Source organism: Lissotriton helveticus, chromosome 5_1 (assembly GCF_964261635.1).
Source record: "Lissotriton helveticus chromosome 5_1, aLisHel1.1, whole genome shotgun sequence".
NCBI classification, from domain to species: domain Eukaryota; kingdom Metazoa; phylum Chordata; class Amphibia; order Caudata; family Salamandridae; genus Lissotriton; species Lissotriton helveticus.
The window spans coordinates 1,448,959,693-1,448,978,858 of NC_136065.1; positions in this window are offsets into that span (position 1 = coordinate 1,448,959,693).

A 19,166-nucleotide genomic window follows, 5' to 3' on the forward strand; every position below is an offset into this window, starting at 1 on the left:
GGGGGTGTGGTGTTGTGTGTATTGCTTCGTCATGTTTGAGCCACCGTGTGGGAGTGGTATTCCATATTATCTGTCTAAGTGCGAAGCAAGACAGTGGGTGTCACAACCAGTGCTGCAACCCACTACTAGCATTTAATTTACAGGCCCTGAGCACATGTTGTGCAGTTTACTAGGGACTTATCAGTAAATTAAATGTGCCTCTTGGGGTTAAGCTAATCTTACCATGTTTTAGGGAAAGAACACAAGCACTTTATCACTGGTCAGCAGTGGTAAAGTGTGCAGAATCCTACGGTAAGTAAAATAAACACACAAAGAACAGGAGGCCTGAAGCCAATAAGTTAGGGGAAGCCACATCAAGAATGCCAGGTCTAACACGTGTCACGCCCAGCTGAAAGTGGGGAGAGTTACCCAACACCTTGGAAGTTCTCTTCACTAAGGCTGAAGAACCTGAAGAGACCATCAGCATTGGCATGGTCTGTTCCAATACGGCGTTTTACCATAAAGTCTATTCCTCGTAAGAAGTTGGATCTCCTCAATATTTTGGGATTCTCACCCCGCAACTTCATTAACCATCTGAGGAGTCTGTGGTCTATCTGAACCCAGAAGGGAGCACCAAAAAAGTATGCCCTCAGCTTTTTCAGTGCCCAGACCACAGTAAAGGATTCCCTCTCTATTGCACTCCACCTCTGTTCCGTGGGAAGAAACGTCATACTGAGGAAGGCTACAGACTGATCCAGGACCTCTTCATTTAGCTGTGAGAGCATTCCCCTATGCCATGAACTAAGGCATCTGTCTGCACAATGAACTCTTGGGAGAAGTCAGGGGCCTTGAGTATGGATGCTGTGTACCTATCCTCCCTCAGGGCCTCAAACTCTTTTTGGCACACCTCTGTCCAAATCACCTGACGTGGCTGATTCTTAGAAGTCAGCTTTGTCAAGGGGGCAACAATATGGCCACATCCCTTGACTTTTGTAGTAGCCAGTGAGGCCTAACAATGCTCTTACCTCTGTCTTGGGGGTTCCCTAGCTGGTTTCAATTTTGGCCTGTAGGTGCTGAACCTTGCTGCCTATACTTGGTGACCCAAGTAGACCACTAAACCCTCCTTATCCAGCACTTACTGGCCTTAATAGTCAGGCCTGCGCTCTGCAGAGCCTGAAGCACTTCCTCAAGTTGGCACAGTTGGTCTTCCCAGCTAGAATTGAGGACCGCAATGCTGTCTAGGTAGGCAGCACTGAAGTTCTCCAAACAAGCCAGGACCTGGTTGACCAACGTCTGGAAGGAGGAAGGAGTGTTCTTCACCCCGAAGGGCATAAACCGAAACTGGAAGTACCCTTCTGGGGTACAGAACTCAGACCTATTTTTGGCCCTCTTGGGCAAGGCAATTGGCCAGTACCCAGAGGATAAATCAAATGTGCTGAGGAACTTGCCAGCTCCTACCTGATACATGATCTCAACAGATTGGTGGATGGGGTATGAGTCAGTCTTGGTGACTGCGTTGAGCCCCCAGTAGTCCACACACACCTAAGTTTGGGTGTGACATCTGGAGGGGCAGCCTTGGGGACCAAAACCACTGGGCTCAACCAAGGGCGTATGAGGGCTCAATAACCCATTACACCAGTGTTGGACTTGGCCTTTTCCACCAAATTTTTCGCTTTTGACCCCCTTATCTAGATTGTCTCCCCCATGGGATTAAACCTGTATAGGCCATGAGTGGTGTGAGACCCCTGGTGAAAAATGTAATTACCTGAAATAATGTGAGCAATTGTAAAATCCCCCATTTTAAAACTGCACCTGATTGAAATGTATTGTTTTTAAAATGGATGCCATGGCCTTGGGTTTTGCCACTGGACTGCCATAGGTCAGCGGTCTAGATAATATTACCCAGCTACCCCTAGCTTTTGGAGGGAAAGCCTGGCACCCAGGGTGCTCACCCCCTCCCCTAAAACCAGTTTAGGCTAGATGTGCCAACATTCCGGAAGGTGCTGGCTCTGTGAGGGAGGAGGGTATAAATAGGGAGAAGTGTCACCAGAAAGTCAGTCAGCGCTGGGACAAAGAAGAGAGGGGACCTGCTGTGAGGTGCTACCGCCACATGGACCTGTGAGCTGGGCCCTGCACCCCTAGAACCCCCCCCCTCTGCTGTCCCCATGGGCCCCTGACAAGGGAGGGCCCCTATCCAGGTCACTGACACTGTTTGACCGGGTATCACGCCAGCGCTGTGTGAAGAAGCGCCCAGGATGTGAGGAGTGTGCCCCTGAGGAACTGCTGTGGGACTGTCTGCCCCTTTGAAGCACCATGGGGAAGATCGTGCCCCCAAAAGAAATGCTGCTGGCTGAGGTGCTGTGAGGCCCTGTGAAAGCGCTGGGCCCTGGGACTGTTGTGGACCCCTAGTGCTGTAAAGCCTATCTGACAAGCGCTATAACTGCGAAGCTCTGAGGAAGTGCTAGATTCCTGCCCCCTCTGCGTAGTCTGAGGAAGGAGCTGAGGTTGTGGGCAGAGGGAGGAGCAGTGCACTGTGAATAGCGCCGTTTTCGCTGTTTTCTGAGGAGACTGGCAGCCTGTGAATAGCGCTGTTGTGGAGGCGCGCTTTGGCCGATATAAATAATTAATTAAAAAGGGAGCCTACCCCTTGTCGCAGCCGGAGATCACCGTCGCAGCCCGGGTGCTGAGGAGACTGTGAGGGGACTTTATAACAAGAAAGGGAGCCTACCCCTTGTCCTGTCCTCGCGCTGTGTGGCAGCGCCGAAAATCACCGCCGCGGCCCGGCGCTGTCTTGAGGAGATTCCCCCCCCTTGCTGGGGTGTGCAACGTTGCGGCAGCCCCCGATGCCAGGAGGGGGCCGCCGAAGCAGAGAGAGGGCCGCGCTAGGCCCTGAAGCCGTTCCGGCCCGTCACACGTGACGAGGGGGCCAGGCTGCGTCATCGGCCCGCCCCCGCCGCGCACGGATTGGCCTGCGCGGCCGTGACCTCTGAAGGCCGCGCAGGGATTGGCGGTTGGCCGGGAAGGCCCGGAGAAGCTGAATCCAAGCCCCGGGTCCCCGTGAGGTAGGAGGGGGACCCGGGTGAAGAGTCGTTGCGGGGCCCCGTGATCGCGAGAGGGGAGCCCCGATTGAGATTGACCGGAGCAGGAGCCTACCCTGCCCGTCTATGCCCTGAGTGTGGGGCCGGGAGGATAGGCGGGGCCGGGGCACACTGTCGGTGCCAGCCCCGCCTCCCAAAGCAAAGCAGGGCACCACGAGAGCAGCGCGTCGCCTGCAGGGCTCCGTGTGGTGGAGGAGCCCTGCCATCACGCACAGGAGCCGCCCGGAGGAAGTCTGTATTCCTGCGGGGCTCCCAGCCAGTGAGGAGAGCCCCGCACACCGGCACAGTGAAGTCCTGGGCCCGGCTGTCATTGTGAGAGAGAGGAGGGGGCATCGAGGCACATTGCCGGTGCCTGCCCCCCCTCCACGGAAAAGAGCCCTGCAGGGGAAGAGGACCCCCGGAGTAGCCCGGTGAGTGGGGCTTTAATTAAACTGTATGGGGAGTGAAGAGGGCAACGGGGCACAGGGTTGGTGCTCGCCCCCCCCCCCCCCCCCGGGAGACATTGTAATTGAGCTCATGGGCCCTAATTATACACCGGAGCCCCCGGGAGAAGTACTAGCAGGATTGCCAGGCCTCTGAACTGGGCCACGACATTAGTAATCCCTGCCTGGGGTGACCAGGTGAATGCCAGCTAGTGTAGGGCTTGGGATTTGTGTTAGTGTGGCAAGGCAGTGCTTTCGCTGAATTTCGCACCCAGTGTGTCAGGGTGTTTATGGCCTAAGGGCACACCCCCATATAGGTTGGCTTGAGTGAGCCGGGAGGGAACAAATGCCTAGGGAGCCTTCATTAGATGATGCACCAGTGGGGAGGATTAGGCTCATGTGTATGGTTTAATACCTGCCAATGCTCTATAATGTGTATGCCTAATGTTCATGAAGAGAGTTGGCTGTTGTGTACACCCTGATGTCTTATGCTTATAGGGATGCCAACGTTCTGCCTGATGTTGATACCCCAAGGTTGTTGGTAGAGGGAGCCTAGCTATTTCCTTACAGGTGTTCCTGGTATATGAGGAGGGCTCCTTCATGATATCTATGCTGGGTGATGTATGTTCCGCCTAAGTTGGTCAATGGGTTGGCCTGATGTTATTCCAGGCCCTTGTTTATGTACCAGATGGAGGGGCCAGATAGGCTGATTTATTGCATGTGTCCCTGCCCATGTTATGCCGTGATGCCCTAATGTTTTCTTTCCCTAACAGGGGTTGGGTTGGTGTTAATGTGCATGATGATTAACTATGCTAATGTAGAACTTTTGCAATTACAGCCTTCCCTGTAGGATGAGAGCCTGAGTTGGCCCCGCCAGATTGGCTCCAGGGCTAATGTTTATTTAACCATCCTTTTTCCTTGCAGCATGGACTTATGGACTCATCCCTTTTGTCCCATGTAAATAATTCCCCATGATGTACTTGGCTCTGGCGCCAGTTGGCGCCTTGTTGTGAATACCAGTGTATTTTTCCTTTTTACCTTGCAGGTTGGAGATATCACTAAATTTATTCTTTTTCCAACCAAAGGTGGTGTCGTGACTCTTTTGTAGTGTGATTGGTGTGTCGTCTGTGTGTACTGCGTGAATGCTTCACATTTCCTCGAAGTTTGGCCTGCCCGCTTGATGCCATGCTACCCCCTTTGAGACTTGGGCAACCCCCATTTCCAACATTTGGTGGAAGAGCGGTAGGATAGGACTTGTGTTGCGCAGTGCCACAGCGGCCACGGGTTACACTGCAAATAGAGCTTTGGATGTAATCCGAGCCTTGTTGTGGGGATTATTGTTGTTTGCTAAATTGCTTCCTCCTGAAAGTGTTTGACAATTGTGTCCCCTTGGTCCACTGTGGGTGTGTCCCGGGTGTATCTCGCCACGATGGGGTTGATTTACCAGGAAGTGGAACTGATGGAGTACACCAAACAGGAGGTGATAGACTTCCTCCTGGAGAGAGGGATACCCCCAGTAGGAAACATCAGGAGAAATTTGTTTCTCTATGAGGCCCTCAAGAGGGGAGAGCCCTTAGAGATTGATGGGGACTTGTCTGACTACCCCCCCGAAGTTTTGAAGGGTCAGTGGGTTAGAGACCAGAGAGAGGGCTCCCCATCCAGAACCCTGGGAGGTAATTGCTCCGATGAGGAGGAGGAAGAGTCTAGCAGGGCAGAGACGCCAGTAGCTGTGGAGGACACCGAAGATAGGGAGTCTCGCACTGGGTCCAGTCCCGGGGGCACTGCCCCATCCCTTTCCCTGTCCCCAGAAGAATGGGTAGATAGGAGAGAAGAGAGGGAGTATCAGCTGGCGCTGGCAAAGCTCAGGCATGCCGAGGGCTTAGCGCAGCTGAGGGTAGAAGAGCAGCGACTAGAGACTGAAAAAGTCCTAGCGCTGGAGAGGATGGCGGAGGCGGAGAGGGTCTTCGCCAGAGAGAGATCAGCTCAGGGGGGTAGGTTGTCCCCTGAGAGTGGTTTTAGGAGTCTGGATTCACCGAAGAGGGTGGGATCCAGTGGTGGCAGCGAGTGTAGGTCCAGTGCAAGGAGTCCCACTCCCGAAACCCAAGAGACTGTGCCTGATTCCCTTGAAGAGGAGGACGGGTTAGTATTTAGGGGCAGGGGAAAGCTGTTCCATCAGTCCTGGGGAGAGTTCGAGGAGGAGTGTTGGACTGTACTGGAGGATTGGGTGGTGAGGAGAGCAGTGGAGGATTGGGAAGGGCTGTGCCATGCCGTTATCCGGGAGCACATGCTGAGGAGTTGTTTCCCAAGACTGCGTCACCATCTGGTGCGGTGCGGGTTCTCATACCCCAGGGAACTTGCACGGGAGGCAGACCTCTGGGTAAGTGCCAGAGCGTCTGGGAAGGCTGAGGGGAGTGATCCTGAAGGGAGTGAGACGGGAGGGTGTCCCGAGGTGCCCCAGCTGTGGTCACTGGGCCTGGAGTGTTCTTTAAGAGAACCCCAGGTTGGGAGACTAGGCTGTCCCGATGTGCCATCCAGAGGAAGGGATCCCCTCGTGTCAGGAGGACCCGGAGCATCAATAATTGGAGCTCCAGTGGTTCGGGGGTCTGACCAGTCACAGGGTTTAGATCCTGGACTGGGGTTCCAGGTTAAGGGGTTGCCTGACCTGGAGGGTGGGGTACCTGTAATTCAGGTCCCTACCAATTTGACTCCCAGGGGTACTACTCCCAGTGGGAGGGTGCGGAACTCTGGGAGGGGGTGCAGAGGGAGGAAGGTCTCTTCTCTGTCACCAGTTCAGCCACAGGGCGCAGATCCTGGGTTGGGTGGCCAGGGACAGGGGTTGCCTGCCCTGGTGGGAGGGACCTCTGTAACCAGAGTCCCCCCAGAAGTGACTCCCAGGGGTACTTCTCCGGGTAGGAGGGTGCGGAACTCTGGGAGGGGGTGCAGGGAGAGGGAGGACTCGCCCCTGTCACCAGTTCAGCCTGTGGGTTTCGACTCCAGGTTGGGGAGAGAGTTGTGTGAGGGTGTCCCCAGGCGTAGGAGATGGAGGAACCCTTGGAGGAGAAGTAGGGGGAGGAGAGCCTCGCCCCTAAGGGCTGGTCAGGTGTAGACCCCAGATGGGTGGACCAGTGGCAATTTGGAGAGAGAAGAGTGGTCCAAGAGAATTACAAGCCTGAGGCTAGAGCCTCCCACTCTAGGAAGGAGAAACATCCCACTAGGGAACACCAGTGGGGTGGTTTTGTTGGTGAATGGAGGGTTGCGAGAGAGAACCATTGGGTTCCAGAGTGGAGGAGAGACTGCAGGTGCTCCTGTAGTTGCAGGCCTGCGTCCACCTTTTTCCGCCCCAAGCAGGGAAGCCCATCAAGGCATTGATATGTCTACCCTGGCTTTTGGCTGGGGGGGAGTCGTGTTGGACTTGGCCTTTTCCCCCAAATTTTGCGCTTTTGACCCCCTTATCTAGATTGTCTCCCCCATGGGATTAAACCTGTATAGGCCATGAGTGGTGTGAGACCCCTGGTGAAAAATGTAATTACCTGAAATAATGTGAGCACTTGTAAAATCCCCCATTTTAAAACTGCACCTGATTGAAATGTATTGTTTTTAAAATGGATGCCATGGCCTTGGGTTTTGCCACTGGACTGCCATAGGTCAGCGGTCTAGATAATATTACCCAGCTACCCCTAGCTTTTGGAGGGAAAGCCTGGCACCCAGGGTGCTCACCCCCTCCCCTAGAACCAGTTTAGGCTAGATGTGCCAACATTCCGGAAGGTGCTGGCTCTGTGAGGGAGGAGGGTATAAATAGGGAGAAGTGTCACCAGAAAGTCAGTCAGCGCTGGGACAAAGAAGAGAGGGGACCTGCTGTGAGGTGCTACCGCCACATGGACCTGTGAGCTGGGCCCTGCACCCCTAGAACCCCCCCCTCTGCTGTCCCCATGGGCCCCTGACAAGGGAGGGCCCCTATCCAGGTCACTGACGCTGTTTGACCGGGTATCACGCCAGCGCTGTGTGAAGAAGCGCCCAGGAGGTGAGGAGTGTGCCCCTGAGGAACTGCTGTGGGACTGTCTGCCCCTTTGAAGCACCATGGGGAAGATCGTGCCCCCAAAAGAAATGCTGCTGGCTGAGGTGCTGTGAGGCCCTGTGAAAGCGCTGGGCCCTGGGACTGTTGTGGACCCCTAGTGCTGTAAAGCCTATCTGACAAGCGCTATAACTGCGAAGCGCTGAGGAAGTGCTAGATTCCTGCCCCCTCTGCGTAGTCTGAGGAAGGAGCTGAGGTTGTGGGCAGAGGGAGGAGCAGTGCGCTGTGAATAGCGCCATTTTCGCTGTTTTCTGAGGAGACTGGCAGCCTGTGAATAGCGCTGTTGTGGAGGCGCGCTTTGGCCGATATAAATAATTAATTAAAAAGGGAGCCTACCCCTTGTCGCAGCCGGAGATCACCGTCGCAGCCCGGGTGCTGAGGAGACTGTGAGGGGACTTTATAACAAGAAAGGGAGCCTACCCCTTGTCCTGTCCTCGCGCTGTGTGGCAGCGCCGAAAATCACCGCCGCGGCCCGGCGCTGTCTTGAGGAGATTCCCCCCCCTTGCTGGGGTGTGCAACGTTGCGGCAGCCCCCGATGCCAGGAGGGGGCCGCCGAAGCAGAGAGAGGGCCGCGCTAGGCCCTGAAGCTGTTCCGGCCCGTCACACGTGACGAGGGGGCCAGGCTGCGTCATCGGCCCGCCCCCGCCGCGCACGGATTGGCCTGCGCGGCCGTGACCTCTGAAGGCCGCGCAGGGATTGGCGGTTGGCCGGGAAGGCCCGGAGAAGCTGAATCCAAGCCCCGGGTCCCCGTGAGGTAGGAGGGGGACCCGGGTGAAGAGTCGTTGCGGGGCCCCGTGATCGCGAGAGGGGAGCCCCGATTGAGATTGACCGGAGCAGGAGCCTACCCTGCCCGTCTATGCCCTGAGTGTGGGGCCGGGAGGATAGGCGGGGCCGGGGCACACTGTCGGTGCCAGCCCCGCCTCCCAAAGCAAAGCAGGGTACCACAAGAGCAGCGCGTCGCCTGCAGGGCTCCGTGTGGTGGAGGAGCCCTGCCATCACGCACAGGAGCCGCCCGGAGGAAGTCTGTATTCCTGCGGGGCTCCCAGCCAGTGAGGAGAGCCCCGCACACCGGCACAGTGAAGTCCTGGGCCCGGCTGTCATTGTGAGAGAGAGGAGGGGGCATCGAGGCACATTGCCGGTGCCTGCCCCCCCTCCACGGAAAAGAGCCCTGCAGGGGAAGAGGACCCCCGGAGTAGCCCGGTGAGTGGGGCTTTAATTAAACTGTGTGGGGAGTGAAGAGGGCAACGGGGCACAGGGTCGGTGCTCGGCCCCCCCCCCCCCCCCCCCCCCGGGAGACATTGTAATTGAGCTTGTGGGCCCTAATTATACACCGGAGCCCCCGGGAGAAGTACTAGCAGGATTGCCAGGCCTCTGAACTGGGCCACGACATTAGTAATCCCTGCCTGGGGTGACCAGGTGAATGCCAGCTAGTGTAGGGCTTGGGATTTGTGTTAGTGTGGCAAGGCAGTGCTTTCGCTGAATTTCACACCCAGTGTGTCAGGGTGTTTATGGCCTAAGGGCACACCCCCATATAGGTTGGCTTGAGTGAGCCGGGAGGGAACAGATGCCTAGGGAGCCTTCATTAGATGATGCACCAGTGGGGAGGATTAGGCTCATGTGTATGGTTTAATACCTGCCAATGCTCTATAATGTGTATGCCTAATGTTCATGAAGAGAGTTGGCTGTTGTGTACACCCTGATGTCTTATGCTTATAGGGATGCCAACGTTCTGCCTGATGTTGATACCCCAAGGTTGTTGGTAGAGGGAGCCTAGCTATTTCCTTACAGGTGTTCCTGATATATGAGGAGGGCTCCTTCATGATATCTATGCTGGGCGATGTATGTTCCGCCTAAGTTGGTCAATGGGTTGGCCTGATGTTATTCCAGGCCCTTGTTTATGTACCAGATGGAGGGGCCAGATAGGCTGATTTATTGCAGGTGTCCCTGCCCATGTTATGCCGTGATGCCCTAATGTTTTCTTTCCCTAACAGGGGTTGGGTTGGTGTTAATGTGCATGATGAATAACTATGCTAATGTAGAACTTTTGCAATTACAGCCTTCCCTGTAGGATGAGAGCCTGAGTTGGCCCCGCCAGATTGGCTCCAGGGCTAATGTTTATTTAACCATCCTTTTTCCTTGCAGCATGGACTTATGGACTCATCCCTTTTGTCCCATGTAAATAATTCCCCATGATGTACTTGGCTCTGGCGCCAGTTGGCGCCTTGTTGTGAATACCAGTGTATTTTTCCTTTTTACCTTGCAGGTTGGAGATATCACTAAATGTATTCTTTTTCCAACCAAAGGTGGTGTCGTGACTCTTTTGTAGTGTGATTGGTGTGTCGTCTGTGTGTACTGCGTGAATGCTTCACATGTCCTCGAAGTTTGGCCTGCCCGCTTGATGCCATGCTACCCCCTTTGAGACTTGGGCAACCCCCATTTCCAACAACCAGCATCTTAGATACCTCCACCTTAATGCTGGCACTCATCTTGTCAGACAACCTGTAAATGTTGTTTATCACAGGGATGCTGGCCCCAGTATCAATATCATGGGTACACCATGTAGTGAACCCTGGGGAAAATGACAACAAAAAGGCAAATTACCCCAGCAAGTGGTGGCAGTCTCTATGTTGGTCTAAGGTCAGTGTAGTGGAGAGGCTGACACCCTCCACTGGACCATTGTGTTCCTTGTAAGAAAGGAGATTGGGGAGAGGTTCGCTCTCCTCTTCCATCCCATCATCAGTAACCAGAAGCATTGCAAGTTCAGACCTCTCAAAGTGTGGTTTGAAGCAATTGAGATGAAGGATCCTTGAAGGGTTCCTGGGAGTCTTGAGGTCCAACAAATAGGTGATATCACTCTTGTGCTCCTTCACCTCATAAGGACCAGACCAGTGATCTTGCAGGCCCCTGGGCTCCACAGGCTTCATCACAGACACTTTTTGACTCAGCCAGAGTGGCATTCTGGTCATACCACAATTTCATGTCCTTCAGGCTGGCTTCCAGATTCTCTTGTGTGAGTTTATGAAGCACGCTGTCTGTTATGGAATTCCAGCATATACATGACCACATCCTGAGGGCTGTGGGGGGTACCCCAGGAGCTTGCTTTCGGCTCTCTTTCACCAAACTAAGAGGTCCTCTCACAGGGTGCCCACCCAGAAGCTCAAAGGAGATAAAGCCAACCCCCTTCTGTGGAATCTCCCTGTAGGCAAACAAAAGACATTGCAGGAGGACTCCCTACTTCTTCCTTATGGCTCTGGCAGGCCCTTGGTCATGCTCTTTAGGGTTCTGTTAAACCTTTCAATAAGCCTATTGGTTTGTGGGTGGTAAAGAATGGAGAACTTGTAGGTTACTCCGCACTCATTCCACATGTTCTTTATGTACCCTGACCTGAAGTTAGCACCACAGTCAGATACTATCTCCTTGGGGAAACCCACCTGGGTGAAGATCCTCATCAGTGCCCTGCCCACTGTGGGTGCAGTCACAGTCCTTAGAGGGATTGCCTCCAGGTACAGGGTGGCATGGTCCACCAAGACCAGAACAAATCTGTTGCCCATGCTTTTAAAGGGGGTGCCTGTGACAGGAAATGGTTGCACTTCCCTCCTCACTTTCCACTGGCTTGGCAGGTAGGACTGGACCTGTAGAACACGTCTGAGGCCTTTCTCATCTGGGGCTAGTAAAAGTGGTTACCAAATCTGTCAAAGGTCTTGTCCTGTCTCAAATGAACTGCCAGAGGTACATCATGAGCCAGCTCCAGTAAGAAGGCTCTTTATCACTGGGGGACCACCAACACATGGGTTGCATAGGACAGCATTCTTCAAGTATATCAGGTGTTTACCAGATACATCACCAGCTGCCTGGGCTTCAACCTACTGACATATATCCACAAGAGTAGGGTATTCCTTTGGCACCTTGCAAAACTCCTCCTGGTGGGACCCTCTTCCCTCTGCCAGTGGCCAGCTGAGGCAGATTCCCCAGTTCAGCCACATCTTCCCCTGTTGGCTCTAGGCTATCCTTCTCAGGATTATCCTCCGTCCATATCGTGGAATTCTCAGGAGCAGGTTTCCCGCCCCCTTGTCTTTCTTCTTGGCAGGCACCTGGGCCATTCTTCCAGGCTTCAGGTCCTCCTTACTGCCCCCTCGGGCTACCCTGGACTTTGTGGTAAGGCACACCCACTCAGGCAACCCTAACACCTCTTTCTAGGTTGCACAGTCCAAGTCTTTGTCAAGCAAACAATCCACAGGCATGGACAGATTCACAGCTATCCTCAAGGAACCTGAGACCCCTCCCCCAATCAAAGGGAACCAGAGCCAATATATAGTGACTCTCATGGTTGTCAGCAACAAAAACTTGGCGGAATACATCAGGGCCTAGCTGCTCTGAGGTCACCAGGTGACATCTGACAGTTGTGATGCTAGAGCCAGTGTCTCTCAGAGCTTCCACACTTTGCCTATTGGGGATGACCCACTGATTGTACTTCCTAGTATTGCTAGGTATGTACGTTATCTGCACCATCTCTCAGTCACATAGATGCACAAGTGTAACATGTACTCTGTCCCCCACACTATCTGGGATAATCTCCTCCCTAAGCATTATGCTAGCCATCCTTAGTGATGGCCCACCAGTGGGGAGCTGTTTCTGCTTGGGACCCTTGGCATCCCCCTTGACGTGCCTCTTTGTTGGCACTCAAAGAACTTAGGGGGTGCCTTTCCTACAGACCTACTATCAGCAAATCATCTCTTTTTCTTTTCAGTGGGGGGATGGGAGTCCTACACGAGGAACTAGTTTTGGGCCCTTTAGAAAACCCCTTGCTTCTTTTATCCTCCCTCCTTCTTCTGGTGAGGACCAACCCCATCCTTGTGGTGACCTCCCCAGATACCTTCCTGCGGACCCTGATGCTGATGCAGCAGTCTGCCTCCTTTGCAAGCTCCCTGGTGTCAGAGAGCTTACTGTTAATCAAGTCTTAGCATAAATCTCCAAAGCAAAGACTGAACATGTGCTCCTTTGCAGTGAAACTGTATGACCCCTGATAATAGTTTACTTCACCTCCTTGCTAAAATAATTAACACAGATCTGTTGGACCACCTTCTAACTGTCCCTGAACTTCTGCCTATACCTTTCTGGGGTCATATTTCCACATAAGGATCTCTTTCATGGGGGGATAGCTCAACCTGTACTCCTTCTCTAGGGCCAGTCCTGTGTCCCTTCCCTCGCTAGGGATCTGCCTTCACCGACTACCTCCCCAATCCCCCTCAGAGGTCCTAATCATTAATAAAACAATGTCATAAGCTTCAAACCACTAATCAATATTGTCTCCCACCACAAAATGAGGCAACAGACCTTTAGGAATGTGGATCCTCTTGTCAGAGGGCACCGAAGAATTGCTGCTACCATAACTGCTGGACTCTGCCTGTCTGGCCAAGAGGTCCAGCTCTTTAAGGACCCCCTCATGAGCCAAATGGTCAAAAGCAATTCTCTCATCCATAGTCAATATTTTTGCTTTGTTTCCATGAATACCTTTTTATCCTCTAAAGCTGTTTCTTTCTCCAATTTCAATGTGGCCACTTCCAACTTTAACTTCCTCCCTTCCCATCTGTCCTCCAGCTCCTCAGGGGACATGCCCAATCAGGACACACAACTATAAGTCCGGAGAGGGATTTCCTATCCCTTTTTATGTTATCCCCTGCCTCAACAGGTCGCAGTCCAAGACCCTCCAGTGGGTCTTGGTCTAATTCCTCCTCATCATCCATCTATTCTTCCTCATCATCTGTAGGGGTATGGTGGGCCTCTGCCCATGTCCTAAAGGCTTTTTGGAGCTCTGCCTTTTTAGTGCGCCTCTTAGCAAGCACACTCCCTCTCATGGCAAAACTCCTTGAGCAGGGCCACAGTGTAGCTCTCCAGGTTGGTCAACTCAAACTCCAACTTTGCAGGTGTGATCACAGACACAACAGTAAAGTAGAGTAAGAATGAATTTGGAAAAATCAAAAAACTGAATCAGGGAGAATTTACTCAAATTGGTCTTAGCTATGGGGTGGTAGTGTACATTAAATCACTGTATGGCACTGCACAAACACAAGTCCTATCTGTACCGCTGAATACCAAAGTTAGAAATTGGGTTTTTGGTTGACTGAGTAGTGAGCCCTGTTCAAGCAGTAACCACAATCCTAGTCAGGGTATGGCACCAGCAATCCCCAAAGTAACTCGGCATAGAGCAGTCAGGCTTAACTTGAAGGCAATGTGAAAAGTATATGTGCAACACTTCTAACAGTAAACATTGAGAAAACACCACACAAGAACATCTCACTCCAGTTTAGAAAAATAGACACTATTTTAATAAATAGGACAAAACCAAATTGACAGAAAGCCAACAAGTAGAACTTGAGAAATAGATTTTTAAAGAATAAACTTTAAAATAACGCTTAGAAGCAATAAGCACTTACTTGAGATAGCTGGTCGCACTGGACTGGGACAAAGTCAAAAGTTCAGGCTGACCACGATGGAACTCAGTGAGGCCCGCTGAACAAAAGTATTTTAATCTTGGTTGCATTAACATCAAGCATGCATTGTGCATATGCGGCGCTGTGTTGTTGCTATTCCATGCAGTGGCGGCAATGCCCTGACCCTGATCCATGTAGCAGCAGCGATGTGTCAGCTCCCAGGAGCAGGGTGCTGCGATATGGAGGTTTTTGGCAAGGCTGCCGTCAACAGAGATGCGAGGACTCTACTCCAGGATGAGCGCTGTGCAGTGGTGGTTCTAAAAGCGATGCATGGAGTGCAATCCGTGCAGCAGCACCAATATGTTGGTGTTAATCCATGCAGCAGAGCTGATGCACTGGTTCTGATCCGCACAGCAGAGGCAAAGCGCCGTTTCTGATCTGTGCAGTGGCAGGGATGCTTTGGCTTGACAGTAGATGCGTCAGTTCTGCTGAAGCAAGCTCCTTAGCACACTTTGCATGGTCCAGGACTGTGGCAGTATCACTTGGAAGGGGCACACTCACAGATGACAGAGTTGAGGTGCAGAAAAAGGGTGGTTGAAAGTCTTTTATGTCCCTGAAACTTTAGATCAGGAGGCCAGCCAACTAGCCCTTGGAGTCACTCTGGGTTCTGGATTCAAGTGATGGGGGGTCCAGCCCTTCTCATCCAGACAAGGTGACAGCAAGGTCAGCACAGCAAAGCAGGACACCAGCAGAGTAGCAGTCCAGCAGATTGGCAGTGCATTCAGCAGCACACCAGTACAACAGTCCTTCCTGCCAGAGTAGCCACAAGTCCAGAAGTGTACTGAAGTCTGAGACCTAGTCCTTATACCCAATGGTGCCTTTGAAGTTGGAAGGATTCAAAGAGATGCTTTGGTAGTGCACAGATGCCCTCCTTTTCTGCCCTGGCGCCAGACTCACTACAGGGGGTATTCAGCCCTTTGTGTGTGGACAGGACAGAGCCTAGTCAGGTGTGAGGCTGTGCCAAGCTCCTTCCTACCATTGCGTCAGGATGACTCCCAAGCTCCCATTTTGTGTTGCTGTCTAGGTGGACTACACAAAGCCCATCTCTCACCCTGACCCGGCATGTGATCACTATTAGGATGCAGGCACCAAATGGATAAGTCAAGAAAATGGCCACATTCTAAAAGTACCATTTTTAGAATTGGAATTTAAAATCTTACTTCACCATGAGTTGTGATTCTAATTGTGATTCTATATACACCACATTTTGTGGTCTAATCTCTTCCCAATTGGAATTTACACGTATAACATGTAATAAGGTAATCCCAATGTTATTCTATGGGAGAGACAGGCTTTGCAGTAGTGACAAACAATTGTAAGAGTTTTTTCACAACCAGGACATGTAAAACCTAAAGGTACATGTCCTACATTTTAAATAAACTGTACCCTGCTCTTGGGCTATCCAGTGCTTACCTTAGGGGTGATATATATATTAAAAAGCAAGGTTTGGGCCTGGCAAGGGGGCTTGCTTGACAGGCCGACATGAGGGTTTAAACTGCACAAACAGGCTCTGCAATGGCAGGCCTGAGACATGTTTGAAGGGCTACTTAAGTGGGTGGCACAACCAGTGTTGCAAACCCACTGGTGGCATTTAATTTACAGGCCCTGGACACATGTAGTGCACTTTATTAGGGACTTGTCTGTAAATTAACTATGCCAATTGGGGTTAAGCTAATTCTACTATATTTTAGGGAAGAAGCACAAACACTTTAGCACTGGTTAGCAGTGCTAAAGTTTGCAGAATCCTAAGGCTAGCAAAAACAGGTCAATAGGCAAAAGTTAGGGAAGCCATGCCAAGGATGCCAGGTCTAACAGGTATGGTGGCAAGCCAATGATCATGGATATTGGCCTGATCTGTTTATTATGAAATGTTTTTCTAAAGTCACTAAACCTGATATACGTATTGTGGAAAGCATATGTTAAAGTCATTTTGGTATGTATTACTATTACTCTATATTAAATCCTATATATAGGTGTCATAGTTTACCATAGTAGGCAAGGGTTTTGACGTCAGCCACCAACTCTGGCGAACCTACAAGGTTTCACTGTGAGGATTCTTGTTAGGACTTGTTTAAAGGGGTTATATATTGTTTTGCAAGCAGTATTATTCTACATATTTATCATTTTATAACTGTATTCATGATGGCTGATGTTTATGTGCACTTGCATAGACCTGCGTTTGGTAAAGTATAAAGCCAATCAGTTAATTGGGAGAAGCATGCCAGATTTTATAGGTTTGATCTGTATATTATGAATTCTTATGACAAAACCAGTAGACCTCACCTACTTATTGTGAAACACGTGTTAAAGACAACAGGCTTGGAAGAATGGATTGGTATTACACTGTGTTAAAGCCTGTAAGCAGGGACTTTTTTACATGGAATTTCATAGAATATCGTGGAAGTCAAGGTTTTTAGTGTTTGTAATTTACCCAAACAAACTGTAGGAACAGAAGATACATACTACAGTAAACCGTGTTAGGCTCCCTTAGGAGGGATTAGGATGGCGGGCGGACTTTGCCCGCCCACCATGCTCGTGGTAATCAGGACCGCCCGCCATAAGGGTGGGGGTCCCGTGGGGAGTATTAGGATGTGCCCGCCACAGTGGCGGGCACATCCTGTATTTTTAGCATTGTGGCGGGCGGTGCTCTCTGCACCGCCCGCCACAATGCTAAAAAAACATTTCAGCATTTGCATAATCAAAGCAGCAGGCACCGCGCTGTGCCTGCCGCTTTGAATATGCTAATGCAGGGGGGTACCACAGGTACCCCCCGTGTGCAACCCCGTACTCTCCTTCACTCTGGGGGCCCGCACGGGGCCCCCAGAGTGAAGTCCGCCTGCCTTTCCGTGGCGGAAAAGGGTGGCGGGCGGGCAATTATGTCGGGTGGATCGCCCGACATTGTAATGGACCCCCTAGTATTTTGCATTAAATATTATATATAGATATATATATATATATATATATATATATAGAGAGAGAGAGAGAGAGAGAGAGAGAGAGAGAGAGAGAGACAGAGAGAGAGAGAGATATGCATATCTATATATGTATATATATATATATATATATATTCACTGAAAAAACCATAGGTTATAGACCATATATAGTTAGGAATTAGCATTTAAAAAACCTTATTTTACTCACACAAAACCATTGAAATTCCATATATAGTTAGTTGCACTAACTATATATCGCGCACCCGCAATCCACTGCTGATCATGTCACATATTACATCATTCATGACATGGTCAGTGACATCACTGATGACATCACTGATGACATCTCAAATGACATCACTGATGACATCACTGATGACATCTCAAATGACATCACTGATGACTACATCCAGTGACTGTATAATTCTGTAAAGTTAAAATATGTCTTACATATTGAAGAATGAGTGGATGTATAAGTGTCTTGATGAAGGATTTAGTAGGGGCATGGCTGACTGTATGAGTGACTGATTAAATGTGTCTCACTGAGTGCATGGGTTAGTGACTAAACTGTCTTAATTTGTGCATCATTATGTCTGTTGTTCTGTAAACTGCTGCATGTGTTGATCATTAGCTATATGATTAACTGTATGGGTTATTGATTGGTTGCCCAAGCATTTGTATGGGAGACTGAGTGTGTGTCTGGGTGGCTGGGAGGTGTATGACTCTCTGCATAGATGTGTGAGCAGTTGATTGACTAGATGTATGGGTTCAAAAGTGCATGTGGAAACAGCTGTATGGGCGGTTGACTGTGTGCATGAGTGTATTGGTGAGTGAATGGATATCTCAGTGCTACATGTCAAAGTAAGTACATATGTAAAACACAGTACCTGTGAGAGTTGACATATATAAATAACTGTGCATAAGAGCCAGTGAATGTGTGAGTGGCTGTATGGATCATTGTGAACTTGTATCCAGGATTGTATAAGTGAGTAAATATGTTTTAGTATATGTTTGAATAAGTAAGGTGTGTATAACTGTATAGTTGAGGAAATGGAGGTGTGATTGATTCTTTGCATGACTGACTAAGTGTCTGAGTAACTCCATGGATGAGTGACAGTCTATGAGTGTCTGTTTACACTGAGTGGATCTAAGGTTATATTAGAGTCTGAAGAGGTTCATCGTATTATCACATGAATGATGTCATCAGTGATGTGATCAGTAATGTCAAATGAGATGTCATCAGTGATGTCATTTGAGATGTCATCAGTGATGTCATCAGTGATGTCATTTGAGATGTCATCAGTGATGTCACTGACCATGTCATGAATGATGTAATATGTGACATGATCAGCAGTGGATTGCGGGTGCGCGATATATAGTTAGTGCAACTAACTATATATGGAATTTCAATGGTTTTGTGTGAGTAAAATAAGGTTTTTTAAATGCTAATTCCTAACTATATATGGTCTATAACCTATGGTTTTTTCAGTGAATTTTCAAGGTTTTGTAAATGCTAATTCCTAACTATATATGGTCTATAACCTATGGTTTTTTCAGTGAATTTCAATGGTTTTTTAATAGCAAATATCATAAGCTGTCGAATGTCAAGTACGTGGTAAGTGAAAATTTTTCGTGTTTATGCACACTGATCTGCTTTGAATGGTGCCCCCCCCCTCATTTCTATTAGGAGTACTCTCTCTTTGCAGATAGTGAAAGGTAGTTAACGCAGGCCTTTGCCCCCGTTGTAATCCGTCGTGCCTGCTTCTCTCTCCATTTGATTGATTGTTATCCAAGTATTTACTGTTTTAGAATTAGTTCTCTTTGGTTCATTCTCTATTTACAAACAAACACAGAGTCGCAATACTCTGTTTAGTCTTTGCAGATAACGAAAAATCGTGTAAAAAAAAAGAAAAGGAATCGAGCAAAATCAGTAGGCCACTAATGGGATCTCTTTTTGACCTCGCTAAAATAGAAACATTAGGAACAACCCCTCATGACAAATACAAAACTAGTGAGATGAACTGAACTCCACACAATGATGGCTGCAAAACAGCTCGGCTCCGCCACCCACCCCGCCCAAAATAACGATAAAGAGCGGCTGCCATGATTGGTTGCGGAATGGCCACGACGGAGCTACGAAATGGTGCTGCTCTCATGCTAACCCCAGCTTC